At 46.7% G+C, this 15,879-nt stretch overlaps 1 long non-coding RNA gene across 2 annotated transcripts; it reads left to right on the forward strand.

The window, feature by feature from the left end:
• Window positions 1–3,008: 3,008 nt before the first annotated feature.
• Window positions 3,009–11,881, forward strand: LOC118500615. 2 transcript variants are annotated; one of them, XR_004903190.1, is made up of 3 exons: window positions 3,009–3,214; window positions 8,683–8,812; window positions 11,225–11,881. It is a non-coding gene; the product is annotated as an uncharacterized LOC118500615 (long non-coding RNA). The 2 variants fall into 2 exon arrangements; XR_004903189.1 differs by lacking the exon at window positions 3,009–3,214 and adding an exon at window positions 4,051–4,170.
• The last annotated feature ends 3,998 nt before the right edge of the window (window positions 11,882–15,879 follow it).

The raw sequence follows: 15,879 nt of genomic DNA on the forward strand, positions 1-15,879 counted from the left end.
ATTGATGACCTTCCATGATGTAGAAGCATCGCACTTTTAAAAGAAACTTTTAATGATTTTTGTTAACAAGATATTAAAACGAGACACTTTATTATTCATTGCCTCACTTTCACCATCTATAAAATGAGCATTATAAAGCTTATTTGATGAGGCTATTATGAACATGAAATTCAATTCTAGAAAAGTAAGAAATATCTGTGGAATCAGGAAATATTAGTTTATCATTCTTTATAGTAATACCAAGGGTTAAATCTGTTTTCTGTCTTGGACCATTTCCCCCCACATCCAGTGACTAACATTTTTTGTAAACTAGTGTTCATTCCATTCTCACATATCTCTTCCTTCTGTCTCATCTCCTCTGGGTTCCCCACGCCCAGCAGTTGGGAGATCAGAAAGACACCATCTGCTGATTAATAAACAGACATGTATTCATTTATAAGTTGATTGGATCAGGGTGTCTTTTGATGTCCTGTTCTGAATGTTCCTACATTCCACCACATGGTCACTTATCTAAGGTCATACACAGAGGCTCTGTGGCTGGGATGAATCACATCTGAGCTGACCGTTTTTTCCCGGAATTCATGGGCTGAAACATACGTGAATTTAGCCAAAGTGGACACCTGCCACCTACCAGAATGAGAGTGACTTCTGGTGATCACATCTTTACAGAGTCCACTTAGGGCCCTGTTCAGTGAGGGTTGGGGATCATGAGTGGAGCTTCTATTGAGCACCTTCTGCGTGTTCAGTACTGGGGGCGGGGGGTGTTGTTCACATGGTGAATTAGAATAAATCAGGAGACCTGGGTTGTAGCTCCTCAGGAGGAAAGAGGTCAGCTCTGGCCAGGTAGCTTAATTGGTTAGTGTCATCCTAACACACCAAAGTTGTGGGTTCAATCCCTGATCAGGGCACATACAAAAATCAACCAATAAATGCATAAGTAAGTGGAACAACAAGTCTCTCTCTCTCCCCCCTCCCCACTCCCACCACCTTGACTCTCTCCCTTTCTCACTATAAAACCAATAAATAAAAAGAAATTTAAAAGAAAGAAAGAGGACGACAGGGAATGATGACAGGTTTGGGACAGAAACTTAAGGCATTTCATGGGCAGCTCATTATTTATCTAGATCAGATTGGGATCTAGCAACCCACAACTTCCCCCAAATGAATTAATTCTCTGCCTGAAGATCCAAAAATGTCTCAAGTCCCTCTGAGCTTATTGACTTCCGCTGGCTCCCATCTCACTCTGAAGCATGTTTATTTCTCTGGGAGTTGCAGGCTCTCATGTTCACAGAGCTTGGCCCGGGCCCTGGCCTGTCCTCCTCCAAGTGGAGATGAAGAGCTGTAGATTGATCTGGGCTCCGCAGCCATCTTCCTTGCATTCTTTATCTCCCCCTGGGTGTCCCAGAGGCATTCATAAGTGAAGGGGGAGGTGCTCGCTCTTTTTTAAAAAAGAGATGTTGAAGAAACAGAATAAAGCACAAAGCCAGGAGGAATCACTTGTCCTACTGCCCGAAAGTTTATAGGAGCCAAAAACCCTGTTGTGAGAAGGGCACGTGCACTGATCCGTTTGCTTGGCACTTCCACTTTCCAGAAGGAATGCTCAGTCCCCCAAATTTAAAACCACTCATCCAAAGTCTTATAGAAAAGTTGATGACAGAATTAGGATTAAAATCCATGTGTTCTTTTCCCCAATCTGAGCCTCTTAGGATAGCCAGTGTAGCCAGGCTTGCACCTGTGCAGGTCAGGAAAGAGTCTGATGCCCTGAGTGGTCATCTCTTCAGGGCCTGCACATCACTCACTAGGTGCTCAGGCCAGCCCTCCCTTGCTCTCTGTTTGTCTTTTCTCCTAGAAGTTGGGGCTTTTCAGAATTACTGCCATCAGCCTAAGAGGGATAATCTGGAGTAGCAACCAGGGATTGGTCTGCTGGTACCTCTGGGCTCAGTAGGCCTGTTTTAAGCTGCACGCCCTGTGCTAAACGCAGGGTCTGAGAGCCAGTGGGTGGAGAGTGGGTATTGATACGGTGGGCAGAGCATGGGCTGCAGAGTCAGGCAGATCTAAATTCGGAACCCAGTTCTATCAATTCTTAGTTGTACCAACTTGAAGAAGCTACTTTCTGAGCCTCAGTTTCTGAATTTGCCTTTCACACCAACCCATGTGAAGAGGGCATATTAAAAATCTAAGAATCGAAGAGGTAGTGTGACTCCCTTGATGTGAAGGTAGTCGTATGGGGGTAGGATATGGCTGGCTTGGCCCTCACCACATGCTGGGCACTGTATGTTAATCCTCACGCCAGTCTTGTGAGGGAGGTGCTGTGCTAGTCCCATTTCATGGATGAGGGAAACTGAGGCTTGAAGAGAGTGGGCACTTTTTTTTGAGACCTCAAAGGTTCTTCATGTGTTTCCTGAGGCAGGGAGAAGTTGAGGTGTAGAACAGAAGATAAACAGTGTGCCCAGGGTCACCCAATAAGATGTTGGTGGAGGAGCTGGGTCTGAGTCCAGGTCTCCTGGCTCCCGGCTCAGGGTTCTCTTACCACCTACACTCCCTGAGCCCTGCCAAGCCCTGGGGAGGGCTTTCTGCCATGGGGTGGTGCCCTCACAGGCCAGCCTTGCCCCTCTTGCCCATGGAGCACTGCCCTTATCCCCTGCCAGAAGAGCCTTATTTCCCAACTCATGGGAAGGAGCCAAACCTGGCAGCCTTTGGTGGGCATCCAAGTTAAAGCTGCTCTTTCCTATGCCGAGCTTAGTATGTAGCATGGCTTCATCATCCAAATATGTCCTGCCAGATAGGCCTCAGCTGCTGGCCGGCAGGGTGCTTGGCAGCTGGGGAGAGCTTGGCGCTAATTGGGCCCAGCCAACATTAATCATGTCTCTTGTTCAGAGGAAGCCCAGTGGTTCTCTGGCAGGCAAGGGGTGAGAGGTGGGGAAGGATGGCAGGGTGGGAACCTCCCACTAAAAGGGGTTGAGTTCTGCAAGGGCTCAGTGACCTCAGCAAGTGTCTGATCTCTCTGGCCTTCTCAGTCCATCTGAAGAGTGAAGACGCTGTATCCAATGACCTCTGATAGTCCATGCCAAACTATAGATCTTCTTGTAAGTGCGGGCATGTATGCATGTGTGTGTGATGTTGTTGTTCCTTTTCGCTTAGAGCACCATCAGGGATAAATGCCTTTATATCCTGTGATGCAGTGGGCTGAGTACCTGTCACCAGACTTGGGGAGGTAAGAAAAAGTCCTCGCCATCAACAAATGATCTCCCTAGGGCTGATTTGATGTCTAAGAACCTTTGTAGCAGAAGGCTTGTATTCCTTGCTCTGGTTGGGACAGAGCAAGGCCCTCCAGGAGGGGAAGTCTGCCCAGCTAAGTTGGGTCACTCATTGATAGGCAGGTAGGAGGTTGCTTGTCAGGGTCTGTCCTAGGAACAGACATGAGCTATAATCGATGGTCAGCTGTGCTAAGATGAACTTGGAAGACATTGGGTCAGTTTGAAGACAAATTATACTAACCTTACAACTCCTGACTTTGCCAAGCATGTATGTGCCTAACCAACCATGCATTCATTAGGACATTCACTCACACACAGCATTTACAAAGCACTAACTGTATACTGAGTACTGTGCTAGGCACTGGGAATACCAACCAATCTGACTCTACTGTTGCCTTACTCAAAGTCATGGTCTATAGAGAAGGACATGCACTGGAAAAGTTGATGACAAGATGGTGTGATAAATCCTTTACCAAAGATATGTGCATGGTCCTCTGAGTACAGAGGAGAAAATTAGGGGCTCTGACTTGGGGCGGGGGTAAAGGGAGCAGACAGGCTTCTCAGAAAGTAGTAGGCTGAAAGTTCTGGAAGGGACAGTTAGAGTAGAGAAGAGAGTATGAGCAAAGGCTGGACAGAAATACAAAATGGATGGTATGGTCAGAGAGCAGCAGAATTCTGTGTAGTTTGAGGGACGATGCAAGAGGGGAGGGGTAGAATAAAGGCCAGAGTTGAGGCTGAGGCTTGGGGGGACTTAAGTTTGTTCCAGTGGTTTTTCACAGCAGTTCCCAACTCTGCCTGTACATCAGAAACACCTGGAGAGATTTTATAAAATGCAAATAGTCCCCTCCCCTGAGATCCTGATTTAGATGCCTCCTGGGGGCCATGTATCTGCATTTTTAAACCAGCTCTTTAGGTAAGTCCAAGGTAGCTAGGTGACAACCTAGAATTTCTTTAAAAATGTGAGATGCTCATAAAATGCAATGAAGACAAATAAAGTAGAAGAAGGAAGCTGAGAATGCTGAGGGAGGAGGGTGGCATGATTTTGAATAGTGTAGTCAGGAAAGAGAAGACCTGAAGGAGTGAAGGAGGGGACCATGGGGAAATCTGGAGAAAGACCATGCCAGATAGAGAAGATAGCAGGTGCAAAGGTCCTGAGGCAGAGCTGACTGATGTCTTAAAAGAAGAATGAGGAGATCAGCACTGCTGGAATATAAGAGATGAAGTCAGAGAGGCAATGGGGCAGGTGGCTTATGTAGGATTTATACCCTGGCCTTTTTGAACCAGTGATTTAGTCCAACCTACCAGCCATTCACTGAGGAAACAGGCCTGGAGAAGATACCCATTAGTAGATACATCTGCTCTGTGTCCCTCTTTTGCACAGGGTTCTGAACAAAGCTGCATGGCTGGGTGGTGCAGGGGAACATAGAGATGAGTAGACTACAGGTTCTGTTTCCCCGAGGATCCTAATCTAGAAGGAGAGGGCCAGGTTCATGCAGTCCTTTCCAATTGAAGGCAGGCTACAATCCATGCTACTACCTGATTCCAGTTATAACAGAAATAGGAGGTATCATTTGCGGGGTCGGGAAGTAGGCCCCCTACTCAGATCATGGACATGACTGAGCAGACTGGGCCTGAATAGTACCTTGAAGGGTGAGTAGGACCTCAGCAAGCAGAGCAGGAAGCACTTGCCTGATGAAACAGAGTGAGTGCAAGGCTGAGATGTGGCTGAATGGATGTCTGTGGTGTGGAGGAGGCAGTACGAGAGTGTGGGGTCAGCGAGTCCTGAGTTTCAAGTCTGGCTGAGCCTTGAACTTTGAGATTAACAAGAGGCATTTAACTTTTCCTCTTTGAGTGTCTCTGGTCTCATTTCCCCTCATATTTTCCAGGGGATTAATCCCTCTGAATATTGACTGTGAAAAGTAATAAAGTAATATGTGTGGATGTGTCTAATGTATGGACTATGTGCTTAGGAAGTGGGTCTCATGTTGCCCCTGTTGATAGGTAGAGCCCCCTCTCTCTATGCAGTACCAGGTTGCTTCCATCAACTCCAGAAGACGAAGAAAGTCAGGTAAGGTCAGGAAAGTGTGATTTGGTCTGTTTACTCTTCACATACCATACCATTTTTGATGGAAGCCATCATGGGCAGAATGCCACCCAAGGGTTCACCATAATGATTTTTACTGCCCATCCCATTGGCTACTGTGCTCTGTATCTCAACTACTCTCTGCAGGTGGCATTGCTATTATCACCCCATTTCATGGGGTGGGGGCATGTGGAGCGGGCAGAAACATCAGTGAGGCAGCGAGGTTTCTCTGTGTTTTCCTCTCTACTGTGCTGGGTCAAAGACATGCAGACTTCTGAGGAACCCAGCAAACCAAGGGAAGCTGTGAGCTGCTGAGCAGGTTGGGGAGCTGGGGGTGGTTCCCCCACGGGCATGTGAAGGAGGTCTAGGTGATAGCAGTGATGTGTCCCTGAACCCTCCGCCCTGCCAGAACTGCCAGCTTGATTGTGCCCCAGCCCTACCTTCTACCCATTCGAATTTGACTTAGGTTGCTGAGAAGAGGGCAGGGCTGAGGATGGGTGGGTTCACATATACAGGTTAAATCTTTGTCAGGGAAGGAGCATTTCTAAGGCAAATTTGGTTAGATGCAAGTTATTATTCTCTTGGTCATTCTTTCTTTCCATGAGTCCTTCCTTAGGTCTCTTGGGCACCATTCCCCAATTCTGCACCCCTAGCACTGGGGATAAGAGGCAAGTTAGTCCTGGTCCCTGCCCTGGACACGCTTATCACCTCTAGGGGTGAGGGCAAAAACAGAGACTCATAATCACAGCTGTGCTGAAGGACCTGAGGAAGGCACAAAGGCTGGGCGGTGGGGAGTGGGTAATGGGAGCAGATGAATTCTAGCTCAAGAAACAAAATGGTCATTCATTCATTTGTTCACTCAGCCTGGGCTCTGGGGAGGCAGAGATGACTGGGACTGTGTCTGAGAATTGCAGGACTGGTTGGGAGGTAGGGATGGGCAGGCCCACATTCAATGCTGAAATAGGCCATTAAAGAGAGTGTGGCAGGGAATTGAGGGGTGGGGGGGCAGGAGACAGATCCATGGAGAAGGGAGCATTTCCCTTATGCCTTAAAGAAGGGGAGGCCTTCGGCTATTTGGAAATACAAAGATGTATTCCAGGTGTCCTGAGATAGTGCTCATTTAAACTATCTGGGTCTTATTTGAACCGAAATATAAGTTTTGAGCTAGTCTTTGTACTTATTTTAATGTAATATCCTTTTCACTAAAGGTTAGATATCCTCACAAACTTTCTATGATTTGTTTTGATCAAACTTTTCAGAGAAATGAGTTAATCAAATAAGAATAGGCCATTTTTTAGACCACATGTCTTGATTCCTGGTTCAGAAAGATCATCTCTGCAAACTAGACACCACATAGCTGGGGTCTTGTTTGACCCTTTAACCCCACCGCAGTGTGTCCTCAAAATGGGTTCTGCCCTCAGGCACCCCCTGACGTGGAGTGGGGTGGTGATGGGAAGAAGGGTAAGAAGGGGTGAGAGGTCCCAGGTTCCCTCCCCAGGTGGGAAGATGAGGTGACATTAGCATTCTCAACTTGAAATGACCCAGGCCCCAAGAAAGGAAGTTCAAAGATCAGGAAAGTTTGGCAGTGTTGGTGGTTAAGAACAAAGGACTTTGATTCAGCTATAGCTGGATTTGATCCTTTGCTCTGCTGCATGTGTCTTCGGGCAAGTCGCTAATTCACACAGCTGCACCTTGTGCATTTTCTGTACGATGGCTGAGGGCATTATATGAGATAATGTAAAAACACCCAGCCCCCTCTCTGGCACTTAGCAAAGACTCCACAAAAGGCGGCTGACAACATAGTGGTTATAGTTTTAACTTTGAGAGCCTGCGGTGATTATGACTTTTGGGACTAGAACCTTAGAGCCCCCAAAGTCACATTACTGCCAGGACTGCCACCCAGGCTTCCCTCTCCACTTCCATTCACACACCTGGGTAGGGGCAATCAGAGGCCAGATGCTGAAATGCTAGAAAACAAAACATAAAAAATGAGAATGAAGACAATGCCAGACCTGGGGTTACCACTGTGGGAATGTGAAAACCCCCAAGTCCCCCCAAAGCCAGCAGTATCTCCTTAGTCACATACTTCAGAAGAGACTCAGAGCCCTGCCTCCAGCCCAGGGGCCCTGCCCCTTGAAAAGGCCTCTTCTTCTCATCTTCTTTCTACTGATTCTGTCCATTACCCCTGAATGAAATGGGAGCTTAATTTTTCTCGCTTGAAGCCCTTAACACTCTGGGCTCTTGACAGGAAACACAGCTCAGCTTTAATTAGCCACAGCAAGCTCCCTGCATGAACTTCTAGCGCACAGCCTGGCACTTCAAAGATAAAGGCTTCTCCATTCTCTCTAATCACAGCTATTAATGAGCCAATTAATGCTTTCTCTGGGGCCGAGGCAAGCAGCCCTCTTAGCACCTTGGGCACCCTGCTCTGCCTGACTGCCTGCCGGGAAGCTTGAGAAGGACTGGTGTTGGGAGCCCCGACTCTGCAGCGTATTCACTGTGAGTCCTAGTGTGGAACAGATGTCCTCTCTGAGCCACTGTCCACAACAGGGGAGATTAAAGCTATTTCTCCTGAGGAGCAATTATCATAACAGGAATAATTCCAGGTCAGTGGTTCTCAAACATTAGCGTGCTTCAGAATCACCAGGAGGCCTTATTAAAATGCTTGACTAGACTGCACTGAAGTTTCTGACTCAGTTGGCCCGGGAGGGGTGGCATGCAAAATCTGCTTTTTAACCTTGTTCCCAGGTGATGCTGATGCTGCTGGTCTGGGGACCAGACATACCCCTGTAGACAAGTGTGGGGTATTACTGGAAGATTTTGATTGCACTCCCATCCATAAATACCCCCACTTCTTTCTTCACCTGTGTCTCATCTGACAGTTTCCAGGAGCCTCCTCCCATGTGGGCAGCTTGGACACAGCAGTGCTTGTCACTCTGCAGTGGCACACCAGTGCATGTTGCCCCAGGCGCGCTCAGTCCTGAGCAGAATTTGGCAGTACCATGTCGTAGCCTAATCTTGGTACTAGCATTCCAGGGCCTGATGTTGGTATCTTAAGTCTCCAGCATCTCCTTTGGCATGGGAAATGGCTTGGGACTTCCTGATTTCAGAAAAGGCAGGAAGCATGGCATCTTCAGTCTTGCGCGCAGACACACTGCATAGTGGAGGCTGGCAAGGTGGAGATGTGCAGAGAGAAGGTCATTTCAGGGCAGGGAATGTATGCAAAGGGGTGGTGGCAGGGTAATGCATGTGCTTTACAGGGGACTGCCTGGACTCCTCTACTAGGAGCCTAACTAAAGCCTAACTGAAGTCCCTCATGCTGCGTTTTGCCTGTTTCCTTAGGCAACAGAGGCAGGCATTCATTTCAACTACTGCCTCCTGCCTGCGATGCCCGATAGCATAACTAGAATGACTCAGTACTTCTGGCTTTAAAGACAGACTTTTGTGGCCAGAGAAGACATTTACAGTTCAGGTACTTACAATGTTGGGATTCTGCTGGGGCTGGCCCTCCCTGTCCCAACCTCTCATCACAATCACCCCCACTGCATCTGTTCTTCTTCTTACTCCCTCTCATTCACATCTGGTTCAGCCCGCATGGCCCACCTTCAGTTCCTCAGAGAGCTTGTTTCTGAGCCCCCCTGCTTTGGTGATCTTTGTGTTATAGATAGGGTATCTCAAAGTGCATGCCCAGGGGCCCCAAGGGATGTCAGCAGCTAGCATGTGACTGAGGTGTCCTTCTGGGAGGGCTGGACTAAGTAAAATAGGACAGGAATCTTCTTGGCAGGACCTCTCAGAGCCTGAAATATACTACTGTGGATTGGGGGACTCAAGAGGAATGCTTAACATGCAGCATTTTCCAAACTCATTTCACCACAGAATGTATACATTTTTCCACAGAGGAACTTGCTTTGATACAGTAGAGCTAAATAAGCTTCAGAGTTCAGCAGACTAAGGTTCCAATCCTAGAACTTCCATTTATTTGAGACCCAGGCTCTTCATTGATAAAATGGAGATAGTGGTCCTTACCTTGAAGGGGATTGCAAGATGTGAGCAAGACAACATATAAGAGGTGCTCAGCCCAGGACAAGGTCTACAGGGCTCAATAAATCTGTGTTTTCTCCTCTCTCTTTTGCCTTTTCTGGTGGAAGCTTACAATCTGAGTCAAAAAATGCACTGTACCAAACAGAGCATGCTACAAATATAGCAGGTCCTTGAATAACATATTTTCCTTCAAAGTCATTTTGTTGTTAATGTTGATAGAAAAAAAATTGCTTCCCAGGCAGGGCCACCGTCTGTGTGGAGTTTGCATAGTCTCCCCACATCTGTATGGGTTTCCCCCTGGTACTCTTGGTTTCCTCCCACATCCCAACAATGTGTGTGTTGGGTGAGTTGATGTGTCTAAATTACCCTAGACTGAGTGAGTGTGGCTGTGGGTGTAGTTGGCCCTTCACTGGAAGGGTGTCCTATCCAGGGTGGTCTCCTGCCTTGTGCCCTGGCTTACTAGGTTGGGCTCTGGAACCCTCGACCCTGACCTGAAGTAAACAGGTTAAAAAAGAATCTTCTTACTTGTTTTTTATTAATCTTTCTTAAATGTATGGATAGCTCACATTTATTTCAATGTTTAATATTAGAAGAGTTTTGGGTCTTTATTTATTTAGAAGCTTAGTGATCTTTTTATGACCAGAAATAAGATATATAGAAACTTAACCATTGTTTATATCAATTAGCCTATGGTAAAATCAGTTTTGTTATACACTGTTTCGCTTGAAATCAGTTTCTAAGAACCTATCCATGGAGTTAAGTGAAGACTTACTACTGCACTTGGCATATGAGGGTGAGACCACAGCCGGACACACAGGGTTGGAGGACTGAGGGCTCCTAAGGGACCAAGCCAACCAAGAAGGCTTCCTGGAGGAAGCATGTCTTTGCTGGTCAGATCCTGAAGCTAGTTCTCCAGCAAAACCTGGGGTGGGGAGGTGGGAGGGGGATGCTTTGAGACCTGCAGCTCTCTACAAACAAGCTACAGCAGAAATCCTTTTCTTATTTTTCTTTTCCACCCCGGAGTCCCATTATCCCATCAAATCCTGCCAATGCAGCACTTCTCTTTCCCTCCCACGGCCTGAGCTTGGCCAGTAACTCAAGTTCCAGAGATGTGAGCCTTCAAGTGGGGCACTCTGGCCTGTGGAAATCCACAGAACCTGCTGTAGGCACTGATGCCTCAGGAAGCTCAGGGAAAACAGGCCACCAGGACCCGGAGTGCTGGCCCAGACCCTGCCTACTCCAACCTTGGCCATGGGTGGGGTGGTGGGGGCGGGGGGATCCAAGCAAGGCTGGGGGGAAAGCCACACTAGAGATTTTCTCCCCCAGACTTTTTCTCATTCCTGCCCTCTACCCTCCCAACTATCTCAAGACATCCTACTTTGAACCAGGTGTGTTTCCTCCTTACTTCATTTCCCACTTTACTGATGAGAAACAAAGCCCATTTGGTTCAAAGTCCAAGCTCTTCACACCGGTGCTGCAGAGCCATTTATTTCTTTTGTGTCTTTCCTGGTGTGCCTGGCATGTCACCACTTCCAGAGAGTCTTCTGAGTAGTCATCCATGGTCACACTTAGGTCCCCTTCTCCTGAATGTGTACAGCTGGAACCACATGCTCATGTCCAGTTAGTCTGTGTTTCTGGGAAGGAAAAGATTGGGTCGATGTCGTACACTGCAGCCCCAGTGCCTGGCACAGCACACACACACTGATCTCTGTTAGCGAAGGGATAAAGTATGGTTTTTATGGCTACCTGAACATATCAGGTGCTTTGCATCTCCCATTAGTCCTGAGTTTCTCAGTATCTTCTAACGCCTCTCTAATTCTTCATTCTTCCTTGTACCACGCAGGGCTGGACTCACAGAAACTTACTGACGTGACTTCCCAATGCAACATCTGTTCTGTCCTCCTGCAACTCAGCTTACTTCCTGGATTTCAGCAGCCCCCCCCCCCGCAAATATTCATGAGCAGACCCCTGTGGCTGGATACCCTCAGGAGGGGCCCTGTGTGATCTCGGCTCCAATTCTCCTCCTCCGCACGAGCTGCGGTCCAGCACGTCCGCCTCAGACCTGGACCTCGCCCTGCTGCTGGCCAAAACCCACTTCAATGATTAGCAAAGGTGCCAGGGAAATTATGAAAAACATGTGACAGGTAAATGGCTGTGCCTGCAACTTTCTTAAGTTTCAAAGGGAAGACGGCTTCACTCTAGTGTGTGGGCTGGGAATTCAGGCTTTTTAAGAGCTTTCCAGAATGCATGGGCAGAGCAGACCCTTGTAGGATTCTGCTTTTCCTCTCAGTGGAATCCAACTGGGCTCTGAGCCCCAGGGGACTGAGACCAATCATGGAATAGGCTCTATCCAAACACTATGGCTTTGTTCTCCTACATGAAGAATGAAAAAGCAAACAGGTCCTGAGCAGAAAGGGAGCAAAGTAAAAAGGTCAGAGGGTTCTGCAGCTGGAAAACACCTTAGGTCTCTAAATTCAATCTTTCCCCTTTCCAGACTGGGAAACTGAGGCCCAGGGCAATGTGTCTGCATAAAGTCAAGCAGCTTCTGGGAAAGCAAGCCATGGCTAGGGTGAACACATCAATCTCTCTCTAAAATCTTGGAAAAGTGAGTGATAAAATTCTATGAGGAATTGTGTCCAGAAGCTTCTGTTGGTCCTAGCTGGCAAAAATAGAACAGGTGCATGGGGTTGGGCTTATCCTATCTGTGGATAAACCTGGGCATGACCTGCTAAGGTATATAAGGTCAATAAAGGTTGGTTAGAATCCATAACTGGATGCTAATCTACCAGCCTGTGGCCACTTGGCTCCAGGTATCTAATGCCCAGAGAACTCATAGACAGATGACATCCTAGAACAGAGCTCAGCCTAGGTACCCAGTTGCCTTTGGTATGGGGAGAGGAAAACCTACAGTTGCTAAACATCAGACTGTTCCAGCAGGAATCCCATGAAATACCTGTGAAAGCATTTTGCACAGCTACCAGTACTGGGGCCCCTATGGGTGGTCCTTCTATAAACATTTATGGTACAACTCTTATGTGCTAGCACCTTCAGTGTCCCCATATGACCAACAAGAAATAGAGTCTAAGCTCTTCCCACGATGCTCAAGACCTTTATGTACTTATCTATCTGAGCTCTCACTTGTCTTCTCAGAAAAGTCATCAGTACATGCCATTTCCGGCCATCAAGCTGAAAACACCATCCATGTTTTTGCCTCTGCATCTTTTTTAAAAAAACTGCCTGAAATGTTCTTTTTTCTTTCTCTGTCTGGAGGACTCTTCATCTTTCTCTACAACCCAAAAACCCAGAGAAGTTCATCTTCTCTGTCAGGTTGTCCTCCTCCCCATCCTTAGGTAGTTGGACCTCCAAAATATATCTGCAACCTGGCCCTTCTCACCATCTGCACTGCTACCTCCCAGGTCCAAGCCACCATCATCTGTTGACTGTTCTACTCCAGTAGGCTCCTAATTGGTCTTGCTGCTTTGCATCTTTCCCTGTTACAAGCCATTCTCTATGTGGCAGACAGGGTGATCTTCTGTACATCATAAATCAGATCCTATTACTTCTGTGCTTAAAACCTTCCCATGGCTTCCCATTGCAAGCTTCTCCATGGTTAGCATCATCTTCCCTGCCTGTCTCTCTATTGTCACAGCATCCACCCTCTGCCTTGTTTTCCATATTCTAGCCACAGTGACCACCTTCTTGTTCCTTAAATAAACTGAACTTATTCTGGGACTTTTGCTTTCATACATCCCTGGATGTCTCCCCCTGCCCCACCCCCCAGATCCTCTCATGGTTGGCAGTTTTCATAATTCAGGTCTTGTCTCGTGTATCACTTCTTGGAGAGGTCCATCCTGACCACTCTATCTAAAGTAGCCTCCATTATATCCTCAATTGTATTGTCTTTGCAGAAATAGTGCCTCTTCCAGTGATTTTATGTATTTATTTGTTTCCATGTTTATTTTCTGTGTTCCCTGCTACAATGTAAGTTTATTGATAGCAAAGACATTGCCTTTCTTTATTGAGGTGTATAATATAGTCCAGGGGCCAAGTTGGTACTTAATAGACATCTATGAAGGACTGTCTTAAGGGGTACCCCAGTGCCCAAAGCCTTGGAAGGAGATCCCTGTGGGCTTTCTATAGGAAGGAAAATCTGGATGAGCAAAAATAGATGGCAGGATTTGTGTAGGTAGAGAGAGTCAGAGGTATCCCAGGAAGTAGGCTTGGCCAAGAGCATACACTGAGTGGTTGGCAAGAGAGAGGGTACAGGAGAGAGAATGGCTGGAGCAGGAAGGCTGAGCTGAGCAGAGAAGGAGACAAGATCAGCTCTGTGCCTAGGCAAGAGGCTGGGAGGGGACATGGGAGAGGTGGTGAGTGGGATAGACTCTGGAGGCCCTTGCAGGCTAGACAGGAGAGCCCTTTTTCCTCACTCTTTGCACTATTTCCAAAGTATTCTTTCAAATAGAAAAGGTAGACAGGAGCCACAGGAACTTAAGGCATCACATGATATCCTCACTGGCAAATAGAAGTGAAGCTCACCCCTGCTAGGGCTGAGCAGCATCTATGCCAATAGTAATATGGGGTCTCAGCGAAGGCGGGGTAGAATTTATCTGGGTGGGAAGGAATAGGAAGTTACAGAGTCTTGGCCTACAAATGGATGGGCTCAGATGGAATCCAGCCACGGAATTTTTGAATCACAGACTTTCAGAACACACTGCTCTATAGGTTCACAGAGGCCATCCAGTATAAATCCAATGGCCTTTAGCTTCCTATGCAAAAGGATATTAGTCACTTCTTGCATACCTCCAGTGATAGAAATCCCTCCATTCACGTTGCTGGAAAGCTCTGATTCTCTGAAAGCCTTTCTCAATTGAATGAATTTAATCTCCCTAGATTGCCATGACTGGATTCACTGTGGCTGTGGGCCTGCCCACTCTGCCCCCAGGCAGCATGGTGGACACACACAGCAGCCATCACATCGTCTGGGCCTTCTCGCCAGACCCCATACTCTGGGCCCTTCCACCCTTCTCCTCAGGGTAGTTTCAGTCCCCTCCCCATGCTAAGCACCTCTTTGGGCTTGCCCCAGTTTGTCACCACTCTGCTTCCATTGCTTTGGGGAAGGTCTCTGCAGAAGGCTGCCAGGTACCCTGTGAGTCCATCTTACACCTTTCTAACTTAGTTCAAGACCATATGACATTGCTGGTGGGATTGTAAAATGATGCAGCTGTTGGGGAAAACAGTATGGTGGTTCCTTAAACAGTTAAGTGCATAATTACTATATGATCCAGCAATTTCACTTGTTAGAACATACCCAAAATAATTGTGTACCTATGCTCATTGCAGCACAATTTATAATACAATAACCAAAAGGTGGAAGAAACCCAAATATCCATCAACAGATGAAAGGATAAACAAATTGTGATATGTACATATAATGGGATATTATTTAGTCTTAAAAAGAAACAAAAATTCAGACACATGCTACAACATGATGAACCTTTAAAACAGTATGCTACATGAAATAATTCAGATAGAAGAACAAATATTGTATGATTCCACTTATATGAGGTGCCTAGAATAGGCATAGAGACAGAAAGTAGAACAGTAGTTACCAAGGGTTTGGGGGGAGGGAAAAAGAGTGAGTCATTGTTGAGTGGGTACAGAGTTTCTGTCTGGGATGATGTCAAAGTTCCTAAGATATTGATAAATAGTGGTGATGGTTGTGCAACACTATGACTGTATTTAATGCCATTGAATTGTTCACTTAAAAATGGTTAGAATGGCAACTTTTGTTATATGTATTCTACCATGATAATTTTTTATAAAACACCCCATATATCTACTCTCCATTATCTGCCAAAGAGCAGTCAAGCACCAGCATTTGTAAAGTACTCACTAAGCACAGGGACTATTTGACATGCTGTGGGCCATTGGGACTGGCAGTAGAACTCTCCTTGTTCATAAAGACACCACCAGCCAAGTGCTAGGTTAAGCAATTAATGTGGATTACTTTCTTTAATCCACACAGCCTTCTCCTGTTACTATCACTGCACCAACTTGACAATAGAACTGAGAGGCAAAGACGTTGAGTAGCTTGCTGAAGATCACACAGGGACAAATTCAGGATTCAGACGTGCATGTCTGATGCAGGACACTAGGTTCTTGGCTACTTTTTGAAAGAAACTTGGGAAAAGCTTAAGAGCAAGAAACCACACATACGTGCATACACACTCAGGTACATCCCCTCTGAGATGGTTTTCTGGGTGAAATGTGTGCAAAGACTCCTTATAAAAGGGAGCAGCCATAAACTCCAGAGTATGCGGCTCACTTCTCTTGCTCACTGTTCTATCCTCGGTCAGTATTTGCTGAATGGGTGTTAAGTGACCATTAAGTGTTAAGTGCTAAGAGTGTCCTGAAGGAATCAGATTTCCTGAAGGAGGTGACATTTCAGCTGGGCCCTTCAGGGTGGGGAGAAGGATCTCAACTGGCACTTTGTCTTGG

This window comes from Phyllostomus discolor, chromosome 5 (genome assembly GCF_004126475.2).
Source record: "Phyllostomus discolor isolate MPI-MPIP mPhyDis1 chromosome 5, mPhyDis1.pri.v3, whole genome shotgun sequence".
NCBI classification, from domain to species: Eukaryota; Metazoa; Chordata; class Mammalia; order Chiroptera; family Phyllostomidae; genus Phyllostomus; species Phyllostomus discolor.